Raw genomic sequence first — 26,308 nt, forward strand, 5'->3', positions numbered from 1 at the left:
AGGCATGTTTTGAATTGTCAGAGATCGAAGCCTCTTGTAAAGATCTATTCATGATCTAAGTCAAGGCTCGAGTCGAGGGTAGTTGCAGGTAGACACTGTCTACCCACTATCCTCAGAGGATGCTGCAAAGCTGGCCATTTTCAGTAGAGTGCCATGTTCCTTTCCTTTATATGCTGAACTTGTCCCAGTGTAAATTTCTGACACCGGGACACTTTCAGCAGCACCTTCACTTTGTCTGCTTTTGTTCTGAGCAGCAAGGTGCAGGTGGGGAAGGGGCTTATCAGATTCCAGTTGGGCCCATAACAAAAGCCATAGTTAAGGGGTCACTAGGCCACTTTTTGTTGGAGTGTCCTGGCTGGGAGCTATCAGGAGCCCCACACCTAGAATCAATGGAGGGGAAACAAAGGCCCACAGCATATCACTTCACAGGTACTTAAGGAATACTTTTGACTTTATTCAGTCCATATTTATAAGAGATATACTGTAAGAATACCAGATGTGTTGGCCTGTCCCAGTATTTACACAAATAACAATTTAAATACCGCTATTTTGTTTTATTTCTTTTATAGCGCTTTAGCACTACTTATCCCAATGTAGGGTGTCAGAGCACTTACATCACACGTACAGATTATACATTGAAAATAAGTCATATGCGTTTACATCAATGTAAAGAATGTGTTACATAAGACACTGAGGGTTACAAGGTGTAGGAGCCACATGTCCTTCATACCTCACTGCGCTATATTAGAAAAATTAGAATGTATGAACTGCAAGTAACAAAAGAATTTCTGTCTTAAAAGCAGTAACCCATTTACTCATTTTCATAAAATAAAAATCTGTTATCTGAGTGTTAAATAATGTGCTCTGCAGGAGACATATTAACCCTTTGATTAACTACTTTGATTCAAAACTAGGACTAGGCAAAACATGGATCTCACAAGCAAATACGTTATCCTCCAGAGTTATTTCACCATCATTATTATTTCCTGAGATTTTCCGGGCCCACAAGAATCCTGCAGCAGGTTCCTTAACCACATAAGATATTTTAACCCGTTTACTGCGGCCCCGATTTTCCCCCAGTGCGGCACTTCCGCAAAAAGTGCTGGCAGCGTCGGCCATTGGCCGACGGCAGCACGGGGGAGGTAGTGCTGCCGTCGGCCAATGGCCAACGGCAGCAAGGAATGGTTTAAATTCAGACATTGTAACCAATTAAGCAGAAAACTTTTACAGTCACGTTTCTCCTTGTTGCCAATTTCTTTGTGGCAGGGTTTTAAAAAAAGTGTATAAGTTGAGGCCCAGATTTTGCGTCAGGGTTGCCTCAATATTTTGGCACAACCCCAAAACAAAATCAAATTTTTTCAATATTGTTATGTGCTCAAATGTAGACCTACTAAACATATGGGAGGTCTTAAGATCTGATGTCACTTCCTGTGAGTTCATGGGTTGTGATGCCACTTCCTGTGATGCAACATGCAATGTCACTTTCTGTCATGTCACACGCAGTGATGTCGCTTCCTGCCTAACTTGGTGAGTCTCCACACTTCTTTTTTTAGGACCAGTGCCCTGATCTGAATGATCATGAGAGCCTCTACACAGATTTGATCCTTTAATAAAAATGAGGCACACAGGTCCCCGGACACTGAGTGAAGTTCATGCCACCCAAGATTTCCTCCATCTCAGAGATAGAGGTCTTGTGGGGGGGGGAAATCAGTCGAGTGCACAATTGTCACTGTAGACAGCGGATCCTATCTCTCTGTACCAGAGGATTGGTCTGTTCAATATTATCCGCCTTCCCTACGATGAAATGTACTATAGTAGGTGCAGAGAGAAATTCTCAACCAGCATTGGCAAATTCCTCAGAAAGAGAATTGCCGCCACTTCTAGCATAATCCTAAACAGCTGAATTAGTGGCTTCAGTACTGTGTCTCTATACTTTACATAGTCAATGTGTGGCCACCTTGTCCATCTGCTCCTGGCTTGCCACATTCTCTGGTGCAGACAAGTCTTGCAACATCTTCTCTCTGCGGTATACTACTGTTGTGATGTTCTAGTTTTTATACCTCCCTCAATAGGGCAAATTGTCACTCATGATCTTCATGCTAGCATCAACAAAGTAGAAATAAAAAATCATCATCTCAGTGCCCTACCGTACTAGGCAGTGAGTGGAAAACTTCGGGACAGGCCGGTATCTGTGGAGGGTGAGCAAATCTAGGATATTGTTCACAACTGGAAGTTTTAAAATCTCAGGATGTCCCGTCTTGAAAAGGGTCCGCCAACCAATTTTTTTAACCAATGATACCAACCTAATATTCTGGCAAATAGTGTATTCGTCACTACATTTCTGAACACATCTTTGGGCAAGAACCAGGATCCTCACTGCCTCCACCTTAATGAAGTTGTATTTTTAAACCTCCTTCTAATCTTCATTAACCACAGAATATGTATGTATTGGCATTTGTATGTATTGGCATTTATATAGCGCACTACTTACCCGTAGGGTCCCAAGGCGCTTCGACCACTGCGAAACCCTTCCTGGCTTCCCTGAGAGATGGTCCCTTAATGGGTATCTCCAGGGTGAGACCAGGCATCCCCGGCGGTCTGGTGGGGCCGTTAGTGAAGATGAGGCAAGCTAATGCCCAGAGTTGCCGAGTGTGATCACTGATCAGAGTGGGCACCGAGGCGAGAGAATTATCGAGTCCGCTGACCCTGGTCCAGAAACCTGCCGCGCCGGGAATCGAACCCTGGTCCCGGGCCGTCCTCTGCTCTCGGGTCTGCCGCCTCTAACCAGTGAGCCACACTACTTCAATATGTCCCTACATCGCCAATAGAGGGCCTAGTCACAAAGGCATTTTGACTACACAAGTGCACAATCGTACTTCAATAGTATTATTTTACGTTCTCCTACATGCCTTTATGAATTATCCCCAAAACACCTACAATGGGAATTTCCTGTAAGTATTACAATGACAGAAATTCCATTTTACACCATTACTCACCTAACATGGCAATTTGTACATTTTTGCAGTATATGGTGTTTTAAAAGTCGACGGCGTTTCAATCCCATTTAAAGAATCACAGGGATCATCATCAGGACAAGATATTGCCTGTAATATTTACAGGAAATAACAGCTTCTGCCTAAAAATTCTGTTCTATTCTCTGACCACTTTCCTCTCTATGCCAAATTGTATATGTTTGGGTACAGGCTTGTGCCCCTCTCTATGGAAATGTTGAAGGTATCTCTTCAGAACATTCGTTGTTAAAAGTAAAAATTGGACCTCTGTCCGGCTGGACAAGTCACTATTTAATATAGCTTCCATTGTGTCTATATTTAATCTGTGCTATTATTTTTCTTGTGCATGGGACCACTGTTGTTTTCTTAAATATGTTCCCCGAGGTCCTGTGCTGACTTGAATGGGTGCCTTTGTTGTTATATATAAAACGCATATGCACGTTGGCATGTATATTCTTGAAAATAAACATGCCTGTATTTTCCCTACATGCTTGTTAATTTTATCCAACATGCTTGCGTGAAACGTGCAAGAGCACAGGGAGAGTGGTATGTGCCCTGTGTCCTCTTCCAACACTTCGCTAAGGCAGAAGCCGGGGTTTCATGCAGAGTACGATCCAGCCACGTGCAGTAAACATTAGCGTGAAGAGAAAAGCCACTGCATACAAAAAGAAACCTTTCTCATAAATGGTGATATATGTATGATTATTTAATGACATGAAAGAATTATTTAAAAAAATACGCTTGTGCATCGGGCCGATGTCTCGGCTCGTTATGCGTGATAAATAAAATAGTAATTATTTTTAAGGTGACATGAAAGATCAATACATTATAAGGCGGCAGAGTGGACGTTAAGACGCAGATCGGAACCGTTCATTTAAGCTAAAAGTGGTGTGGGCGGCCCTCTCGAATCTTCTCCGCACACGGGGCTGTTTAACCGGAGAGACGACAACCCGAAAGTGAAAGCGCAGTCTGGGGTCCCGCTTTCCTCGGGCCCCCAAGGTGTCTGTTTTCACAATAAGGAGGGCTGTTCAGCATACACCAACGCCTCCACCTAATTCTTGCACTACAATTTCTCTTAATTAGAGAAGAAGCGCTCTGGGTGAGAAATCTTGATGGAAGAACGGAGGGTGGGGGGGGAGGGGGGGGGGGTGGTGTCTGCCTTGAAACTGAAAGGGCGCATGACGCACTGCACTTCGCACCTGCAGGACCAGAAACTCTTTTAAGGAAATAGTGCTCACAGACAAAAATAAACATACCGTGTTGCAACCGAAGTAAAGGGGCCGGGCCAGTCCCCCTGGGAGGTTTCAAATGAAGACAAGGCGGTACTAAGGAGGGACTAACAAGGCAATAAGGATTCAGAAACCAGCATTTACAAAGGACAACGACACCAGCCAATGAAAAATATGGGCGGAGAGTTGGTGGGGCTTGAAAGCCCTAACTCAATACAACAGGGCTTGCAGCGCATGCGCTGCCCAGGATCGACCTAAAAAGGACTGGGCCCTTGTTGCACTTTTACCAAAAGGAAGTTGGGGCCCACTGACCAAGGCATGTAAGAGTATGCATAAGAGAGCTCCAGGAGTAGTCCTTCCCATACTCTAAACACTTTAACTCTTCACTGTTCTACTGCTAATCTTCTTTGACCCCTTCCATGACAAAGCCCAGACTCGGAAGTCATTGCTTTTCCAATTTGGCCACATATTTAGGGTAACAGAATTCTTTAAAAATCATTTTTTATTCATTCCATTAAAGTTGTAATTAACGTTACTGGGACAGTTATTTGTGCTTTCACGTGCACAATGTTGTGGCATTGTTTATTCGCCTGGTCACCCCAGGCTATACATGTTGTTCATCTGTTTTGTGCAAATGTGTCTTCCAACAATCTGTAACTATCTTGTGCAAACATGTTTATGCCATGGCCGGTCATTGTCTTGTGCTAACAAGTCTCTGCAATGGCCAGTCATTGTCTTGTGCTAACAAGTCTCTGCAATGGCCAGTCATTGTCTTGTGCTAACAAGTCTCTGCCAACATGTCTCTGCCATGGCAAGTCATTGTCTTGTGCAAACATGTCTCTGCCAACATGTCTCTGCCATGGCCAGTCATTGTCTTGTGCTAACAAGTCTCTGCCATGGCCAATCATTGTCTTGTGCAAACATGTCTCTGCCATGGCCAGTCATTGTCTTGTGCAAGCATGTCTCTGCCATGGCCAGTCATTGTCTTGTGCAAACATGTCTCTGCCAACATGTCTCTGCCATGGCCAGTCATTGTCTTGTGCAAACATGTCTCTGTCATGGCCAGTCATTGTCTTGTGCAAACATATTTCTGCCATGGCCAGTCATTGTCTTGTGCAAACATGTCTCTGCCAACATGTCTCTGCCATGGCCAGTCATTGTCTTGTGCTAACATGTCTCTGCCATGGTCAGTCATTGTCTTGTGCTAACAAGTCTCTGCCATGGTCAGTCATTGTCTTGTGCAAACATGTCTCTGCCATTGCCAGTCATTGTCTTGTGCAAACATGTCTCTGCCATGGCCAGTCATTGTCTTGTGCAAACATATTTCTGCCATGGCCAGTCATTGTCTTGTGCAAGCATGTCTCTGCCATGGCCAGTCATTGTCTTGTGCAAACATGTCTCTGCCAACATGTCTCTGCCATGGCCAGTCATTGTCTTGTGCAAACATGTCTCTGCCATGGCCAGTCATTGTCTTGTGCAAACATATTTCTGCCATGGCCAGTCAATGTCTTGTGCAAACATGTCTCTGCCAACATGTCTCTGCCATGGCCAGTCATTGTCTTGTGCTAACATGTCTCTGCCATGGCCAGTCATTGTCTTGTGCTAACAAGTCTCTGCCATGGTCAGTCATTGTCTTGTGCAAACATGTCTCTGCCATTGCCAGTCATTGCCTTGTGCAAACATGTATCTGCCATGGCCAGTCATTGTCTTGTGCAAACATATTTCTGCCATGGCCAGTCATTGTCTTGTGCAAACATGTCTCTGCCAACATGTCTCTGCCATGGCCAGTCATTGTCTTGTGCAAACATGTCTATGCCAACATGTCTCTGCCATGGCCAGTCATTGTCTTGTGCAAACATGTCTCTGCCATGGCCAGTCATTGTCTTGTGCAAACATGTCTCTGCCATGACCAGTCATTGTCTTGTGCAAACATGTTTCTGCCACCGTCTTCTTCAACTGTGTTTCTGACAGATCTCACAGGAGAGACAAGACAAACTCCAATGAAACTTAGTTATGGGCGAGCCTAGTAGGGGTGTGTGTTTACGTGTGGAAGCAAGTACATGTGGGTGTGTAGTGTGCAAAAGAAGACTCCACACCAAGCACTCACCACCAGCTAGACTAGTCTTAGTTCAGATCTTGAGGTGAAAGACACTCCAGGACAAACTAGCTGGCGGAATAGTTCTTTTGTGATGGGAAGGAAGGACAAGAGACCATCCAGCAATAGCAATTGTTAAGAATACATGGGATTAGTGGGCTTTACCTCAAGATGTTGTGTACCAATAGGGCCCCAACGCAGATCGTAACAATTTCATTCATTTGGTCCAAACTTGAACCCTATGACAGTGCTCCCTTCAGGGCTTTAAATGGAAATAGAGAAGTCCCAGTACTCACTAAGCAGACTACCCGGGTGCTCCTGAAATTTTCCAATACTCTCCAATTCAATGTATTGTAGAAGTGCTTAGAAGTGCAGGTCATCTCCGTGTCATATTAAAGTGCAGGTACTCAGTACCGGAGAGAACCTGCCCATTCAAAGCACTGGTCCACTTATTTAAAGGCACACATTTGCCTGGCCTCATCTTTGTTGATGGTTGGCTTACATCGCCAGGCAGGACCTACTACATCAAAATGGACTCACTATCTCTTTGCTCACCTGTAGGTGCACCCCAGTGATCTAAATTGTATATGAGCCAATATTTTGCACCCCTTTTGCATTCACATCTCTTTTACAGATAGGGTTGCCACCTTTCTCAGAAAAATCATACCGCTAATGGTTTCTGTTTTGCTATCTTGGACGGGTCCGATACTGCTAGGCCGGGGCATAGCCTAGTCAGTAAGATGGTAGGGATGCGAGCTTCAGATTTTCCAACAATCAGGCTGGCATATAATTATAAAATATATCATACAACAAGCAAGGTGCATGAGAGGGGCCTAAGGAGCAGTGGAAAGGGAGAGGAATGCAGATTGGTATAAGCACTAAGAGAGAAAATGCAATATTTTGTAAAATAACCAACATTTTTCAGGACTTTCAAAACAGAGAGAGAGAAAGTCTGTGTGTGTTTTTTTTGTCTGTGTTTATGTGCACATTTCTGTTGAAATTTGACAGACGTCACCATACCCGACTAAAACCACTTGTACAGTAGTGGATGGCACTATAGTAAAGTCGCAGGGAGGAGTGGGGCTTGAGGTTGGGTTTTTAAAATAAAATAAAATAAAAAGACATACCTGTCTCTCCACTCCCGCTGCTCCTCTCATCTCAGAAGTGGATGGTCTTCACTGCAGAGGCTCCCCACCCAATCCAGACGCTGCCGTCATGCTATACCTAGCATGGAAGCAGCGCCTGGATTGGCCTGAACGAGCTGATTTGACACTCGCTCAGGCACAGGGAGCTGGCAGCTTTTCTCCAATCTGCTGTACAACACAGCTGGGTTGGAGAAACCTAAGTGTACATGTCTTTTTGGCCAAACGAAGACAGCCGGCCCTAACTGACATGCGCACTTAAAGTGCCTACCACTCCTCCCTACTGCTGATGTGACACTCGTCTGTAAAAGGTGAGCCCAAATTGCCCTCGATGCCCGGGCTGCTGGCGCAAGACGCCTCTTAGTTTCCATGCTGAATAATTACCAAATAAAGAGACGGGCGCTGGGAGCAGGAATCAAGAGAACAGAATTTATTACTCATGAGGAGAGCCTGTCATTTCGGACACGAAACACAGTGTCTTTCGGGAGGTGCTCTAACAAGTGAGCTGAGACATCTACTTTTATACCTTACAAAACACTTGGCATTACAATCAGGACATTGTGACACAAAGAAAAGACATCCCTATAATCCTCGTGTCAATCCTACCCCACATATGTTATCAATAGAGACCCTTGAACTGTAGATAAGGGAGGGGGCAATGACGCAGCTGAGTGTTCCGCTGATTATTAGGAGATGTGCGCCTGATCGTATCCCAAGGGGTGGGGAAGCCAGGATCAATAGTAGGTTCTTTGAAGAGGAGTGACTCCATACAATAAGGGGCAATAAACAGTATCTTCCGGCTTAGGCGATGGCCTCGGAAATGTGTGGACAGTCCATCGCGGAGGGAGGGTTTACCAACAGAGGGTTTATTCATGAAAGGAAAGGAGGTGCTGGTCAGGCGCGGCCGTGACTCCCAAGGACAGGGTCTTGCAGAAGAGGAAGGTTTATAACTTGTCCGTGTGAGGGAGAAGGGGAGGGGGGAAGCCAGGGTGTGCACAGGGACAGAGTCGCACAGAGAGAGAGATCTTATGACCCGTACATGAGTGAGAGAGAGAGAGAGAGAGAGAGAGAGCAGTCAGGTGCAGTTGGGGAGGGCTATGTCAGCTGAGGCGAAGGATGCCTCTTCAAGAGGAGATGGGGGGTTTGCGCGGGTCAAGCAGAAGGGTCGCCTTTCATAGCAGGGTCGCGCAGAGGGAATGGGTTTCATGGTCTATGCATGAGAGAGGGGGTTGAAGATAAGCGCAGGAGGGAAGCCGGGGATTCCAATGGGTAAATGGCCATGGTGCCTAGAATGGCTGTCATGTACATATGGGTACGGGCTTTTACTGGCAGAGTGATGCGGTCAATAATTTACGGTATTTATGGTGCTTACATGGAGAGGAGTGGAAAAAGGGAAATAAACGCTGTTTATGTACATCAATTTCTTCAATTTCCACAGTTGCCCCTTTTTACATTACAGCGTTCATTTTTGTAATCGATGGGGTTACAGATAGACAGGCATCGTTGAAGAATTAGCATTTGTCAATACTAACATTTGGCATATAATCATGGACAGTTAATGTGGTGGGCAGAATGCAGCACATAGGAAATTGCATTTCGTTGAGTTCCTAACAATTAAACGCACTACATAGCATAAATGTTTCTGACTGAAAAATGTGACCAATGAACAGTTTGACCAAGTAGTTGAGGGCGGAATTCAGTTCAATACACAAGATCTCTTCGTCACAGTGTCTTTTTAGCAGTGAGCCATCACTGGTAGGCTCTAGTCTGTGTCCTTTCGTTGGCGCTGTTGAGCACCGGCGGTGGAGCTATAGGTCCAGCTCGGGTCCATCCTTACGCGTTGCAGGGTGCAGTCAGTCCTCTGCTGTTAGACCACAGTCCTGTTCCCTAACCAATCCTTTTAGTGGCGCCTTATGCTCGGCACCCACATTCCTGCGGTGTACCCCATTTCCACCTGGATGCTGTTCTTCCTTTCGACAAGAAGTCATGTGGAAAAGAGGGTGTGTGGTTTCGATAGTCGATGGGAGTGAGAGGGCGGAGTGGGGGCAGATTTTCCTGGGACACACCAAAGGGACCAAGGGAGCGAATGATAACAAGCAAGCAAGCCCATCAACCGGGCTTGAAGAGGGGGACGGATGCTCTAGGCACGTGTGGGTAGGCAGACAAAAAGCTTCAGGACAGCCCTTCATCCTTTCGTTTTACCACATTGGAGAGTGCTGTCTCGTCCCGTATTCCTGTCGTGCTGGCGCTCCACCTTTGGTCGATGTCGCATGTGTCCCATGATCTGCGGCCAGGCTGTGTGTCACGTCCAACCCTTCTCCTCCGGTGATCGTATATCTTTGAAATAGGTACAAAACAAGCTTTAGAGAACTGGTCAGGGGAAGACATTTTATGCACGTGAATTCCTCCCTCAATCCTTCGCACTTGGGAGGTACGCCCATTGGTCACAGTCAGAGGTTGATTTACCAAGCAGTGCATATGTCAGCATTCCTACTGAATTCATGCCAAGTTTTATTCATCATCTATATATGCTACATATAAAGAAAAGTCAGACTCTTATCAACTGTGCATTTCATCAAACTCAACATTTCGGAACCTCCAGGGAGACTCGTCTTTCTAACCTGAGCCTTAACAGTCCAACATTTCCCTTCAAGGCTGGCTAACTTTTTCAAAATAGGGCAGGGGCGCTATCATCAAGAGTCAGGTAAAACATGTTTTTCTCGAGGGACGATAGTTACTCATGGTCATCATGTTCATATCCGGGACAGCAGCTGGGGTTTATCAAATGGGGCGGGGATGCTTCGGACATTCGCGCTTGGGTGCAAAGGGGATGGGGCAATCTGGACGTTGGGGGTCAATCTAGGCGTTGGCGTTTGTCTCTGGTGCGCCGACAAATAAGGTGCCATTGACATGCAGTTCCCCTATAAAAGGCCAGATTGGGGGACTTTAGTCGTCTTACCTGTCCTTTCCTTCTCAGCCAATTCGAGTTCATTCATTTTGCAGAAAGGAGAGGTAGTAATATGGCGAGATACAATCATTTTGGTTTCGGACAATTTCGCTGAACACCTTCGTATTCAATAAGTATCCAATCAGACTGGTGTCAGCAAGGCACCATTTTTCCATAAAAGGGAAGAGAAAATAGGGAGACTCTCGTAGAGAGCGAGAGTCGTCCGCAATCTAAACGAGCTATTCAGTACACATATGATATGTAGGGAGAGAGAGAGAGAGAGAGAGAGAGAGAGAGAGAGAGAGAGAGAGAGAGAGACGGCTAGAGGGAGAGAAAGAGATCGAGGGGAGAGAGAGAGAAAGACGTGTACGGTGATAGGTCATTTAGTGCGCTCACAACACAGAACAACAGGGGTCAGGTAACACGCGAACACAGACAGAGGGAAGACATAAATTCGTACATTACATATACACAAACTCAGACAAGGGAAGTCAGTACATGTGTTACATACAAAAGCGTTCACGACAAACCATAAAACAGTTGTTGGCCAAACAAAAAAATCTCCTTGCGCATTCTGCGCATTTTAATATCCTATTTATCCATGGGCTGAGTTCTTTTTACCTTTCCTTCTTCTCTTCTCGTTTACTACTTCTGCGAGCGCTCCCAATTGTCAATACTTACACCTCGGTCAGCCGGTCAGAAATTAACCTGATCGGGCTATTGCCCATAGGTGGATCTTAAACCACTTTATTTTCTTCCTTTGGTTGGATGTTCTCCAGGCTGAGGCAACACAGAGCATTGGTCAGCAGAACAGTCAGGCAGTTTGGTTATATCTATAAGAGGGTGAGAAGGAGGTGGTACATTTTGAACATCAACAATATTTCTAACTTCCCAGACGGGTGGTGCCTGGGTACTCTTACCTCAGGACTTTTCCTAGTCCCTTCCCTATCTATTTAAACGTCATAATCGCGTTATCTAGCGTGCTAATGTCGAGTCATTTCCGTCATACAGTACCCGTCAAGTTTCTATGTCAGTCCATCCTCCCAGTCGCTAGGTTCTAACGGAGGAACAGTCATATCTACGTCTACGTCTGTCAAAGCTTGTTAGCATAAGTACTATGCTCAGATCCCCTTTTTCTCCTTTGTTGGTCACTCGATCGTTGCTTTTCCATACTTCAGTCGACGTTCCGACGGGACCTGCAGAAGGGAGGAGAAGAAGGGGGGTGGGGCAGCATTCAAAACACATCAGCGCGCATAAATCCGAAAATGTTTTTACCTACCACATACTCGACCTATCTCCCCGGGGTGCATTCTCTACCATCTCGGCGTTTAAGCCCAGAGGGACCAGCAGTGTCAGATAGATAATCATCGATGGTCTGCGGATCTACAGGCATCACACGATCGTGGCCTTATAGGTCATGTGCAAGGGTGGCGGTCAGGTGGTATTACTGTGGTATCGTTCAAGGGCGTCTAAAAACACCTTTCCGGCTGCCTGTGATACATAGTGTAGCTGCTAACTACCGGGCCTTTTTAACCTTCAACCTTAATCATACTGCATGTATTTTGCCTATGTCGATGACAGTAGCCATACATTTCAACAACATTCATAAATATAAACGCTACGATAATATTTGCGTGTTCAAAGATTTTAATGAAAAAAGGTTGGCGCACAAATGCGGGCCTACAAACCAGTGGGCCGGCTACGGAGAATAAAAGTCGGTGGTCATTCATTTCGTAAAGTGCAGTAGTGAAATAACATCATATCGAACCTTCCTACACTGCAAGTATGATGCATGCCAATAATTCAATTTTTCAATAATTTTATCTCACTGTCCAACTATCACTCGAGATCTAATATTTACCGATTCATTGTCCAATGCTCAATCAGTTCCTATTTCATACCAATTCATTGCTTCCAACACATAATTAGTACCCACTCTAAATCAGCTCATTGTCCCAGCACATAATCGATATCCATCTTATATCGCTTTCTTTTCCAAGCACATACTCAATATCCTTTTTATCTACTTTCATTGTCCAAAAACTGCATACATATCTCGGGGCATCAAAGCTGATTAAAAAAGTCTCATTTTGTGTCGGCGCCATTTTTGGGCGAGGTCAGGCAAGTCCCTGCATAGTCAGATTGCCTCCACTGACTCGTAGTAGGACCAGAACCTTCCGTTGGTGGTTTCAAAAGTTTTTCGCAATGGGTTACCAGTTTAGCAATATGGACCATCAGTCAAAGAGTGGGGAGGGCGGTAACAATTTTTCCTACCGGGTCATTCTGGTGTTCCTCCGGAACTGAACAAGTCTGTGCCTTGGCTGTATTTTAGCCATTTCCAAACTGAGGCTGGCGCTGGCAGGAGTGCGCCGATGTCGCGGTTCCCAGTGAGGGGGACGGGGGCGCCCATGCGGAGGGATCGGGGGCCCCCCCCGGCTCTCATAGAATCTTCAAAGTTGAGGAGAGAAGGCTTGGGGCGTGTGCCCGTTCTGGGCAAAAGACCGCTTTTCGATGTTGACCCTCTTTAAGCAAGAGCATTGGGGTGTCGCTGGAAGCCTCCACCTGGAGGGAGGTGGGGGAGGCTCGTTCGCGCCGCCTTCCCCGTCCAGCGACCACGCGCCGTTCTTCGGCTCCAGCGCTTCGGTATTGGCCGTGCCAGCCATTGAAGATGGGGGGGGTGGTCGGTGGCCGAGGCAAGACAGCCCCCCCTTTGACGTGTGGCGGGATTACCTGCAACTATCCAGGCGTTGCCGTGTGGCTGGACTACCTGTCACTCTCAGGCGTTGTCATGTGGCGGGACTATCTGCAACTGTCAGGCGTTGGGTGTGGTTGCAGCCATTATAGCTCAAAGAAATGCCGCCATCCTCGCTCTGGCTTCGGCCTTCGACGAAAGCCGGATCAGGTGAGAGAGAGTGTGGGGGGGGGTGGTCGGTGGCCGAGGCAAGACAGCCCCCCCCCCCCCCGTGGCCTGCAGGGCAGCAGAAGAGGGGAAAAGGAGAGGTCATTACGTTTTTTGGGCCGTCCGCCCCACATCCTCCCCTTCCGACTGCGGCCAGGCGAGCCCTGCATGCATCGAGGCCTCGCCTTCCGGATGGGCGTAACCGCGGACCTGTTGCACTTCGGGAGCTTCCGGAATGGGGGTAGGTACCTATTGAATTGTTTCTATTTCATGTGACCGTTATTTGGGCGTGGTGGGCAATGAGGCAGACATGTTGGGAGCAGGAATAGGCAGTGGAGCCTAGCTACCTCGTGGCTGTCTTGCTGTCGAACTTTCGCCATTTTATATTTCTTATTACGAACTATTCCTAATGTTTCTTATTTTTAGTGAAATCGAAAGCTCATCAGGGGGTTACTGATCTAGCCCGATTTCTTTTTATTTTTCCTTCTTTTACTTAGCGTGTTTCGAGCTAAAGTTTTCTGTTAGTAGGGTACGGTGATCACTTCATTTTTATATGTCCTTTCACTAGGGGTACTCCTGGACGGACCAGGTGAGTTACCTCCAATAAATGGTCCGGGTGGAACTAGATTATCAATCAAAAGGGGAACATATATTCCTTCATTAGGGTATCATCCCGGACAGACCAAAGGATGTACTTCCACTTACTAGGGTAGCCTCCTGGACGGACCAGATGATCTACTTCCACTAAATGGCCCGTGAGTGGGGAGCATATGTCCTCCATAAGGGTAGTCTCCTGGACGGACCATGCGAGCTACCCCCCAAATAAACAATCAGTGGGGAGTGGGTAGGACTGACGAATTCACAAAGGGGCATAACCTACCCTTTACTACTTGCAAAGACTAGATAGAATATTTCTACTCCACGTTGTTTGCAGGTAGAAAATACCTCAAACGAAACAATTCCTGGAACAACAATGTCCAGGCAACCAATCAATCAGTGGGGAGAAAAACAGGCATGACGGATTACAACGGGGACAAATGTCTGCATTACCTGCCCTTCGCTATCTGCAAAGGGAAACAGAATATTCCTATTCGTCTCTGTTTGTGGACAGGGAAGATCTCAAAGAGCAACAATCGATTATTAATCGATTTCAAACAATCAGTGGGGAGAAAAGTAGGTATGACGGATTACAACGGGGACAAAAGTCTGCATTACCTACCCTTCTCTATCTGCAAAGAGGGACGAACGTTCCTATTCGCCGCCGTTTGCAAACAGAGAATGTCTCGTTCTCAAGAAGAGAACCAATATTTCAAGTAGCATCCTAAGCTAAATGAACCAATAACAACAATATCAGTATTCAAATACCGATTCCAATACAATCAATCAATCAATCAGATGGATAAAACCATCCTACCAATCAGGCGCAAAACGCCCTACTTAATCTTACCCGGACCGGACCATACGGACAGTTCTTCGTCTTCCTCCTCCAGCGCCCGATTGTTCTCTTTCTCCATGCAGCATTCCTGTGGGATTCCAGTCAGGACAATAGGTCACTCGAGAGAGATCCGTTCAGAATCGGTGAAGTTCTTTCGATCGGCAGCCGGGCGAGGGCCCTCTCAAGGCAGGTATACTCCGATCATTTAGATGTTCACTTCTTCGTCTGGATCTCTCTTACCGGACCCTATGTCACTGATGGGCCCCGCGTTGGGACGCCAATTGTAAAAGGTGAGCCCAAATTGCCCTCGATGCCCGGGCTGCTGGCGCAAGACGCCTCTTAGTTTCCATGCTGAATAATTACCAAATAAAGAGACGGGCGCTGGGAGCAGGAATCAAGAGAACAGAATTTATTACTCATGAGGAGAGCCTGTCATTTCGGACACGAAACACAGTGTCTTTCGGGAGGTGCTCTAACAAGTGAGCTGAGACATCTACTTTTATACCTTACAAAACACTTGGCATTACAATCAGGACATTGTGACACAAAGAAAAGACATCCCTATAATCCTCGTGTCAATCCTACCCCACATATGTTATCAATAGAGACCCTTGAACTGTAGATAAGGGAGGGGGCAATGACGCAGCTGAGTGTTCCGCTGATTATTAGGAGATGTGCGCCTGATCGTATCCCAAGGGGTGGGGAAGCCAGGATCAATAGTAGGTTCTTTGAAGAGGAGTGACTCCATACAATAAGGGGCAATAAACAGTATCTTCCGGCTTAGGCGATGGCCTCGGAAATGTGTGGACAGTCCATCGCGGAGGGAGGGTTTACCAACAGAGGGTTTATTCATGAAAGGAAAGGAGGTGCTGGTCAGGCGCGGCCGTGACTCCCAAGGACAGGGTCTTGCAGAAGAGGAAGGTTTATAACTTGTCCGTGTGAGGGAGAAGGGGAGGGGGGAAGCCAGGGTGTGCATAGGGACAGAGTCGCACAGAGAGAGAGATCTTATGACCCGTACATGAGTGAGAGAGAGAGAGAGAGAGAGAGAGAGCAGTCAGGTGCAGTTGGGGAGGGCTATGTCAGCTGAGGCGAAGGATGCCTCTTCAAGAGGAGATGGGGGGTTTGCGCGGGTCAAGCAGAAGGGTCGCCTTTCATAGCAGGGTCGCGCAGAGGGAAAGGGTTTCATGGTCTATGCATGAGAGAGGGGGTTGAAGATAAGCGCAGGAGGGAAGCCGGGGATTCCAATGGGTAAATGGCCATGGTGCCTAGAATGGCTGTCATGTACATATGGGTACGGGCTTTTACTGGCAGAGTGATGCGGTCAATAATTTACGGTATTTATGGTGCTTACAGGGAGAGGAGTGGAAAAAGGGAAATAAACGCTGTTTATGTACATCAATTTCTTCAATTTCCACACGTCAGCATGGCCCTGCACCCGCCCTAACCTTGGTTTGGCTGGCAATAACGTGAGAAAAATAAAATAATAATAAAATATTTTTGAAAAAAAAAATTCAGTGAGGCTACGCTCCTCCGTCATGGTGGAGGAGCCGCCCTCGTGCCCAAATATTAATCAGAAAATACACTTATTAGGGGGGTGTAACATCCCAAAACACACCCTCCCCTCCGGTGAAAAATAATTTCTGTAATATTCTTAGTTTTCCTTCATACCATGACAATTATGCAAGCAAGCATGGCCTCATTCACCTGAGAACTTTACCAAGGAGGACCAAGGAAAATTAAGATTAATTCAGAGGATAAAAACATATGGGACTCGTGCCATACTGACAACACTAAACGCTGTCATTTTTGGTCCTTGTATCTCAGTTGTATTGTCTGTCTGTTGTGTTTTTTAAATCTCTGCACAGTATGTGAGTGTGTTTGTATGAGTAGAATGGATGGTGAGATAGTTGGAAATGTCTGGTCATTGTAGATAATGCTGAATAATGTTTTATAATTGTTCCATGGGGGTTATGAGCTATTGTATTTGTAATTATTGTGTCACAAATTGTTTCTCTACCAACCACAAAAATGAGCTGTAAAAAATCTAAAAAAAAATGTTTTTTGAATGAAATAATGTTAATAGAAGAAAATCACTTTTGAAAAAGAATAAATAATATGAAATCAGTCCTGTCTACTACATGATATGTGTGCAGCATCTTTAGAGAATATAGTTTGATTTATTCACATGTAAAAAAAAGTTTTGATAGGTCAGTTCAGAGGTTCCTTTATGCTTACTCTTGTCTCTTTCCCCCTCCTCTAGACCTAAAATTATATTGGGGTACCTTAGTCTATTATTACATACCATGACAATTATACCTTGGTTTGGCTTAATGTTCTTTTAGAAATTAGTTAGACAGCTCTCAAACATTTTGTAAGTGATGTCTTCCTGTATGTACCGTTTCAGGTTTCTATTTCAAAAAGGTAAAAATACTTGATCTCACTGCTTTTCGCACTTCTTTACTGGCATTTACATAAAAATATAGACCAGGGTGGTAATAAAACAGAAATGTGGCAAGTGGCAACCCTCTTTTCAGAATGGGCAGCAGATCCTTGTATGGCCTCTTTTCTACACACTGTATTAGTGCACATTTTGTACATATGCAATGAAAGGTGGGCATTCTCTCATGTGCCCAGAAAATCTTTTGCCTGTGTGCCTGAGCCACATTTCAAACACAGGACCATGCCCAAAGAGGTCATTGGTGGCCGCACAGTACGTGCACTCCCACAAGGTTAAGTTTTGGGCAGGGTGCACTGAGTGACACGAGGACCCCTTCGAGGCGCTGCCTTGCAATAATACATGGAGCAGTGGTTTAAATCTCTCCTCTCTGTTTTATTGCTACCATCTCTCTGGCTGCTAAGGTCAGGGCATTCAGAGGGACTGGTCAGGCCGGGTCACACCCAGCAACACTTAGAAGTTAACTTTGAAGCCCTTTATTCAGGCCCTTAACCATACAAGCAGGAATACTGATTAGTTTCCCAATAGTGACTGTAAAGTCCGCTATGGTAATCCATGCTAGTAATGCAATCCACATGACCTTTTCACAAGTTTTACTTCATCTTGCATTCCATAAGAGTATTTGCTTTTTCCAGATGATGTGTTTCATTCCTTTTTTTCATACAACTTGAAACTTATATAGTGCATACTATGAACTTATGGAGTTCAAGTTGTGGGTGGGAGTTGATGATGGGCACAAGGCACATGGCAGTGTGAGATTTTCAGTACCTATCAGTGGGTCTCAAATATGTTCAGAATATATGCACATCCAATCCTTGGCCTCTCTGTAGAGTGCACAGAGCAATGGCACCATATGTGCCAATCGTAATTGTGGTTCTAGGGGAATGTGCATTAAGGAGGAACCGAGCTGTCGAGATACTGATAATGTAAAAGAAAATACAGCACTTATAGGTGAATGGGTGGATTGTCTGTATAATGGGATGGTGAAGTGGAGGAAATCAAAGAAAGTGTGTGCAGAAAGAAGGAGTGAAAAAATGGTGCTGAAGAGGAAAGAGATGAAGAGTGTGAAATAAAGATGGAGGAGTTCAGAAAGATGTGGGGAGAAAAAGGACATGGGCATCTGACAAGGAGAGAGAGATTGCAGAGGAAAGTGGTGTGAAGGGGAGAACTGGAGTGATTGAGACACTCTGAAGATTGCTACCACTTCCACCAACCTTGGTAATGTTTCATTCCCAGACTTATATCTTCAGAGTGGAAATGTTTCAATTATAATTGTTCACAACAAATTCATTTTTGTTACTCATTTATCTGCCATAGCTAACAAGCATTGTTGAAGCAAATAGGCCTAGCTTTTTTAAGTGTATGTTCGATGTTGTGTGATGTGTTTAGATACAATAACAGAAAACTCACAAAAAAAAGGCAGACAAATGCTGGCCAGGCTACCAACCTGACTGATAGTGCGCTATACAAATCTGCAAAACCCTCTTAGAAACCTCCCCACCTTTTTCCTCCCACTCAAACACTGTTGGAAGTGAAATAAAAGAGCCAGTTTTCCCTTCTCTACAAGTTTGCACCTGACAACAGTGAAGGTTTTGGGGGACCACCGAAAGCACCAGACCATTAAATGGCAACCGTGGGGGCCATAACTTTTTTGACTCATGACTTTGACCGTTCCAAAGAAGCAGGAGTACTGCATTATATCTGTTTTAAAGTAATCCCGCATTAATAATCAAACTGACATATGTCTCTGTAACTATTTGTTCTTCCTAATTACACTTCAGTGCTTGACAATATTTTCCTACGGGTGTTCCCCCCGGGGGCCGGCCTGGAGCAAGCATCTGTCACTTCATTGAAGTCACACCTCGCGAGAAGAGAAGTCGAGCCATGTTCTCGCCCGGGCCTGCTCGCCATCACTCATCGGCGCGCCTTGACATGCGGCGCTTACCCTGGCAGGTACAGAACGCGTTCCCTTCACCCTCTGATTAACAATAACATCTTAGAGGCTTTACCTGACACCCTGCTTATCCCCAGGAGACCCCCGCGCTCTGATATTTCCAGCTGAAATTTGGAACACCCAGAAACATATAGAATTTGATCCAAATATGTCATTAGTACTTACGAGAGAGGTTGCCCAGAAGCAGAAATATTGAAATTCGCACAAAAATCTATTTATGGCAATGAAAAATGTGTTCAGCTCTTCTCTTTGCCTTAAGGCTTTCTATCTTCTAAAAACATATTTTGAGAAAAACCAGATTGCCTCTACAGGTTCGTTAGTGATGAGTAAAACCTGTATGGTTGGATTGAGTTCCCAGTTTAATGTAGTTTAATGTTCATGACGTTTTCCTTCCATTCTGCCATCGAAGCAGTAGGAGTGGAAGGCTCAGTCCAAAAATTGAATTGAAAAGGTCGATGATGGACGATGTCAATACTGATTATAAGGGGTTTATATATGTCCTGGTGGGCGGTCCACCTCGGCCGTGGGCAAGGCAGACGCTCCGCTTCTGCCCAACCTAGCAAACACATTGGTGGCGAACTTCTGACAAAAGTCTTTCCACCAACACAGCAGGAGCACTGTTGTCAGAAATGTAATGCTGGCTAGTCAAGCATGCCATGGTGGCCCACTTGGCATTATCTATATCTCTCAGGAATAACGGCTAGAGCAGTCGACCTCGCAGCCGGGGAACCGGGATCTCGTCTTGGCAGGAAAGCTCAACATCCAGCGATTCTGAACAAACCACGTTATCTCCCTATCTTGCCTACCAAATAATGAATGTGTCCTTGTGTAAAACAACTGGTGCAAAAAGAACAGATGATGGACAGAATTCTGAATTAATCAATCATTCACCCCCAGTCACAGATCTGGGTTAAATCCATAGTTTTTTTTGCACTCCACACCATTCGAGTTTAGATCCAGCCATATACAAATCAGACTTGACCCTGTTCCCTAATGGAACAGACCAGTCTGAATTGCCAGGCCAGGTCTTCCTTGGACCAGAAACAAGCATCCTAGGCCCGGTTTCGGGGTAACACCCCTCATCAGCCAGACTAGCTTGAATCTGGTGACGTAGTGAGCAAGGAACCCACGTCTGGGCATACCCTTCCCACTTTGGGCAACAAATGTAAAAAGAACAGATGATGGACGGAATGCTGAATTAATCAATCATCTACCCCCGTCACAAATCTGGGTTAAATCCATCATTTTTGGCAGGACCCTATTACTGCCGGGTCTCCGAGGCCACGCATGTGGCACTCTCAGCCATCGCAGCCACTACCCAATTACAGCTCTGCCTGCTCCCCAAGGGGTCTCAAGCAGATGTAGACCCCGTCTCCTGGGGAGGCATAGCAGGAAAGTTACTGTAGCCAGGTCCTCGCCGTCTAGGATGTCCGTCACCTAGCAGAGGTAAACAGGTTGCCACCGTGGCTGCCAGTGTGGCCTCGCCCATCCACTAATTTCAATTTGAGTGAATGTATTCTGCCCTTTCACACAGTGCACATCCTTTCCCAAAGTAGCTCCCTTCAGTGCCAGAGACTGCTATAGTAATCTGTACTTTTTGAGTCCACGAAAATTGTTTAGCTTTTAGACAATATTATTTTTGTATATTGACTAGAGTACCGCATGCCCACCAACAATAACGGTTTACAAAAATTGTGCAAAACAAAACCAGTGATGCTGCGGCCAAAAGGCTGGAAGCTAACACCCAGGGGCTGTTAATTTGAGGGGGTGTGAGCTTCAGATTTTCCATCAGCCATGCTGGCATATCATGTTAAATAAATTATAATAGAGGCAGTGCAGCGGGGGACTTTAAGGGGCGTAGAAAGGGAGCGAAGTGCAGTTTGTAAGGGGTACCTAAAACAGAACATTATGTAAAATGATCTGAGAGAGAGAGAGAGAGAGAGAGAGAGAGAGAGAGAGAGAGAGAGAGAGAATGAGAGAGACAGCATGAGAGCGAATGAGAGAGAATGAGTGAGACAAAATATGTGAGAGAGAGAGGGGGGAGGGGGAGAGAATGAGTGAGAGCAAATGAGTGAAAGAGTGAGTGAGTGAGAGAGAGAGAAACTGAGAGTATGAGAGAGAGAATGAGTGAGAGAGAATGAGAGAGAGAGAATGAGAGAGAGAGTGCTAGAGAGAGAGAATGAGGGAGAGAATGAATGAGAGAGAGTGAGAGAGAGACAGAATGAGAGAAAATGAGAGCGAATGAGAGAGAGAATGAGTGAGAGAGAATGAGTGGGAATGAAAGATATTGAGAGTGAGTGAGAGAGGGTGATAGATAATGAAAGATAGTGAGATAGAATGAGACAGAATGAGAGAGAATGAGAGTGAGAAAGAATGAGAGAGTTAGAGAGAATGAGAGAGTGAGAGAAAATGAGAGAGAATGAGAGAGAGAGAGAGAATGAGAGTGAGAGAGAGTGAGAGAGAGAGAATAAGAGATAGAGAATGAGAGAGAGAGACAGAAAGAGAAAGAATGAGAATAAAATCCCAGGCGACTTCTGACAGGCTCCTCAGCATACCCAACTGAAAATACCTTTACTAAACTATTTACGACAGAATACATTTATTAGGGGCGTGTAGCACCCCAAACACCCCCGTTGAAGCTACGCCTCTGCTAACACCATACCTGACGGCTTTGCCAATTCTTGGTATTTTCTTTGTCCTTTCCTTAGCCTCTCAGCTGCAAATTGGTGACTGTTTAGGACTTAGCAGTGGAACAAGGGGTCAACCCTGTGAGGTCATGTTATAGGTCAGATCGTGCCTAAGGTCATGTGGTTAGCCCTGGCATTTTGGTGAATCGAGACTAATTTCTTGCAAGATGACATGTTTTATTTTGCTCCTGAAATCCTTCACACAGGCCAAGAGAGTGTCAGGTCTTGGCTGCAGATGTGTTTCTGCACAGAACAGGACTCAGTGCCTTCAGCCATAAAAGCTTGCTATAAATAGTCCTGCGCACTGTCATGGGTGTTGGCCTTTTATTGCACGTCTCCTCCCTGTCAGCAGATTTCTTTCCCTATTTTTGCCAGTGGCAACAAGGGAAGGAAAAAAAGTCCTCAGCAGTGGCGGATTACAATTGTGGGCGTTCTTGTTGAAAGTGCCCGAGGCGCCAGATGGATCGTTAATGCAATTTACTATCATGTTAGGAAGATGTTCCAGGGAGCTGCCCCTGTAATGAGGCTCTTATTAAAACGTGCAGCTTAATCAATCTGCCAGGGTGACAGGTTTCAGCAGGTTTTATGTCATTTTGATGTTTATCCTAAATCATCAGAGAGTTGGATCAGGTTTGCCTAACAACTTGTTGTGCTGAATTCAAGGACTACTGTGCCAAAGGTAAATTACATTTATGTTTTTGTTTACGTGTGTAACAGCGTATGCATTTATATATTTACGGTTTTATGATCTATTATTGATCATAAAGCTTGCCACCCAGTATTTTATGTGTATGTTAGGCCCTTATGGCCATAGGGAGAGTTCTGTAAATCTTAGGCCCCAGGGTGTTAATCAGGAGTAGCGGCTTGCCCTATGGTACCACTGCAAAAGACACAAGATGATGGACGGAATGTTGCACAATGGCAAAACATTCACCCCCAATCACAGATCTGGGTTTAATCAATCACCGTTCTTTAGCCCACTCTGCCACCCCAGTTCAGACATGGCCATATGCAAATCAGTCTTGACCCTGTGCCTCATGGGAACAGTCCAGCCCGAACTGTCAAGCCATGTCTTCCCTGGACCGGAATCAAGCATCCTAGGACCGGTTTCTGGCTGATTTGCATATGGCCATGTCTGAATTGGAGAGGTGTGGAGTGCAAAAAAACGATGGATTTAGGCCCAGATCTCTGTCTAAGGGTGAATGTATGACATGGTTCTGCATTCTGTCCATCAATTCTTGTTTTTGCATATGGTACCACTGGCACTACCCTTGTTACCGCTCAGAGGTCCTGAATCCAGCAAAACGAACAGAAAGTGGACCAGGCTCTAATAAATATGGGCCATATGTATCATCATCCAGATTTGCGATTCTGAAATAGGGATTTTTTAGAAATGGCTGTTTCAGAATCACAAATTGGGATGTATGTAGAAAATCACAATATTTTTGCGAATCCTTAGTATTCCTTAATTGCGATGAGCAAATTGCGAATCGCAATTAAGGAATAATTTCCCATTCATTTTTATGGCCCCATAAGAATGAATGTGAAGTTATTCTCAATTTGCGATTCGCAATTTGAGAATCGCAAATTGAGAATAATTTCAAGGGTGCAGGGGTGTTGGACACCCTGTTGCACCCCTGAAATAAGCATGGGTGCATATGTGGCGCACATACATGCCCTTAGGGCATGTATGTGCGTCACATGGCACTTTGAAAAATGCAGAAAATGTGCATTTTTCAAGGAATTCGCAAATTACCACCAACTTCAAGTTGGTGGTAATTTGCGATTCCTTAAGGACAATTTTTTTTTAACTTAATACATTGCATTTAAGGAATCGCAAAATGTGTGATTCCGTAAATGCAATTGCAAAAAAAGGAGTCGCAAATTTTGCGATTCCTTGTTTTACACCAGCTTTTCTTTGATACATTCCATTTAGAAAATTCGCATTCGCAAACGCCGAAATTCTGCGAATTTCGGCGTTTGCGAATGTGAATTTGCTTGATACATATGGCCCTATGTCTCCTTTGTTCAGGTTCACTTCCTTACCTTTTGTCTGTATTCTTTGCAGCTAACAGGACGTAGACAAGGGTTTATGGGTAGAGAGGTCAACCTGTGAGTCATCCGGTGTCAGAGGGTGCCTGATGCTACCTTTGCTACCCTAGACATTTTGGTGCCGGAGTCCGGGGGATGCTGGTATAGTGTTAACCATAAATTTGGGTTTGGGATTGGACAAAATAATTTGGCGCTCATTAACAATGACCTATAATCTCTGATGGGCTCAGTAACAAAAGTGGGAATTGGTTTACTGGTTCTTCTAACCCATTTTACTTGGCACTTTGTTGGTATCATTGTTTCTAGATGGGACATGGGTGGTGTAAACTCCTAGCTTTCTGATAAGGAGTGCTCGTCAAAGATGTTATTACTTCTTGGGGTACACTCAAAATTTCAGCACATGGATAAGGAAGAAGGACACAGGAGAAATGCGCTGATAATTTACTGGTAATCTCAACTACACTACCTCTCATTTTTCCCTGAGAGTACTCGATGCCACCTGTCCATCCTGTACACTTTTCATCTCAGACTGTTGTGATACTTCCAGGTAAAAAAGAGAAACTGTTTGGAAATGTTTATATTGAACTTTTTGTACCTTTTTCCATCTACACTTTTTAGAAACTCTTGCTTTTAACTAACAAATTGACTAAACGATTAAGAATATGACTTTGTTGTGTTTTTATCTCTAGCTTTTTATGAATGTTTATCCAATTTAACATGTACACTGGTGGCTTGTCCTACCCTTTTATTATTTTTATGAAATCAAATAAAAGTATTATTGCTTGATTGATGGTAATCCCAGGTATTACAGAAAGGACGTCGAGTGAGAGGGCCGGTATTTAAGTCAACAGAGACAGATGAAGGGCTCAATGTCTTAAAACATTTAAAGGGCCAGCATGTTGGTCTATTTCCAGGCATGACCCATTCATTCACTGATTAAAGTGTGATGAGGCAGCCCATGGCTCACTGTAACCAAGATGATTGCAAGCATTCAGCAAATGAACGGAAGTAATCACTGGTGATTTGTAAACACTCAGGTTTGATTAGGACCCACATGTGCAAGAATAAATCCTCATGACAGTAATTGTGGGCAAGTCCAGCTTCTAGTGATGTTTGAAGGGAGGGATAAGTAGTGCAGAAGTAGGGATGAATAGACAGTGCTACTTAAAAGATGGAGACACCAATTTTGGATATAAGCATCACATACCAGCGGAGTTAAAGTAATTATATTTAAGACTTTTTCAGTAACACACGTTTAGCTATTTTCCATTGGTGTCTCTCCTGCAACTTGTATTTGATGTGACTTTTTTCCATTCGCTTCGCCTGTCAAAACATGTCATTTTCAACCTAAAATGCAAGCTTGCCCAAGGAGTGTGGTTTAGGTTCAAAGAGGATGTAAATTCCTTCAATTAGCCTTACTTAGACAAATACTTCTTTAATCATAGGATTGTTGTAGCATCTCACAAGCGATTACTCAACTTGAGCATACATCCCTCTTACATGAAAGAACAGTTTTACGACCCATCATTTACAGGAGCACCAGGGACTGAAGCGGCCAGTAAACGCCTATCACGAAGATTAATTCTTGCGAAAAATACTGTCTTCTTTGCTGTTTTGCTTTCACGGGACTACAAGGACAAAATTGAAAAAAGGAAAATGAACAGAATATTTGGGAAGCAATCCTAAAAAGTTTTATTGATTGTAAGTCACGATTCCCACCTGGTGTAAGTACCTCTCTCTCCAGTTGTTCCCTGGTTGGTGCTAGATTAAGGCTTGTGTATGGAGCTGCCTGATAGCCACACCACAAACGACCACAAGAGGGCGCTGATTACAAGACTTGGCTACAAAAAAGTCTTGTTGTGAAGGGGCAGCGAGAAACCATGCAAAAAACTGTCATTTTGCCAGGGGCTGTGAAAATCCTTGCTCTGTAGCCAGGGGTCGCACCTCCATGTGGGCGGAGGAGCGTCGCCTCACCGCTTTCTCGCATGTGTGAGGAGCAAAAACATAAAATGGTAATATAAATACCATTTTATGTTTCTGCTTTTCACACTGTGAGGAAGCAGAATTGTTTGGTTTGGGGCAGGTGGGTGGGCGGTCCTGCTCTAGAGCAGGGGAGGAGTGCCTTGGCTACTGCTGAGAGCGCTGACTGTTTGGTCTGCCCTCTGGGGCCGGCTAAACCAGTCATGCGCACTCTGCCTTTTCTCCATGTGGGCTGCATGGAGAAAACGACCTCCCCAAAGACGCCTGGCTGGTCGGCATCCCGACCAATGACACTGCTGCCATTGCAGCGCTGTGATTGGCTTAGGGGAGGGAAGGGAGGCTTCTTGCTTCTAGGAGAGGAGCAGACAAGACGAGGGGCCGGGCCGGCGAAGGTAAGTTAACATTTTATTTTTTTTAATTTT

This window comes from Lissotriton vulgaris, chromosome 11 (assembly GCF_964263255.1).
Source record: "Lissotriton vulgaris chromosome 11, aLisVul1.2, whole genome shotgun sequence".
Classification (NCBI taxonomy): Eukaryota; Metazoa; Chordata; class Amphibia; order Caudata; family Salamandridae; genus Lissotriton; species Lissotriton vulgaris.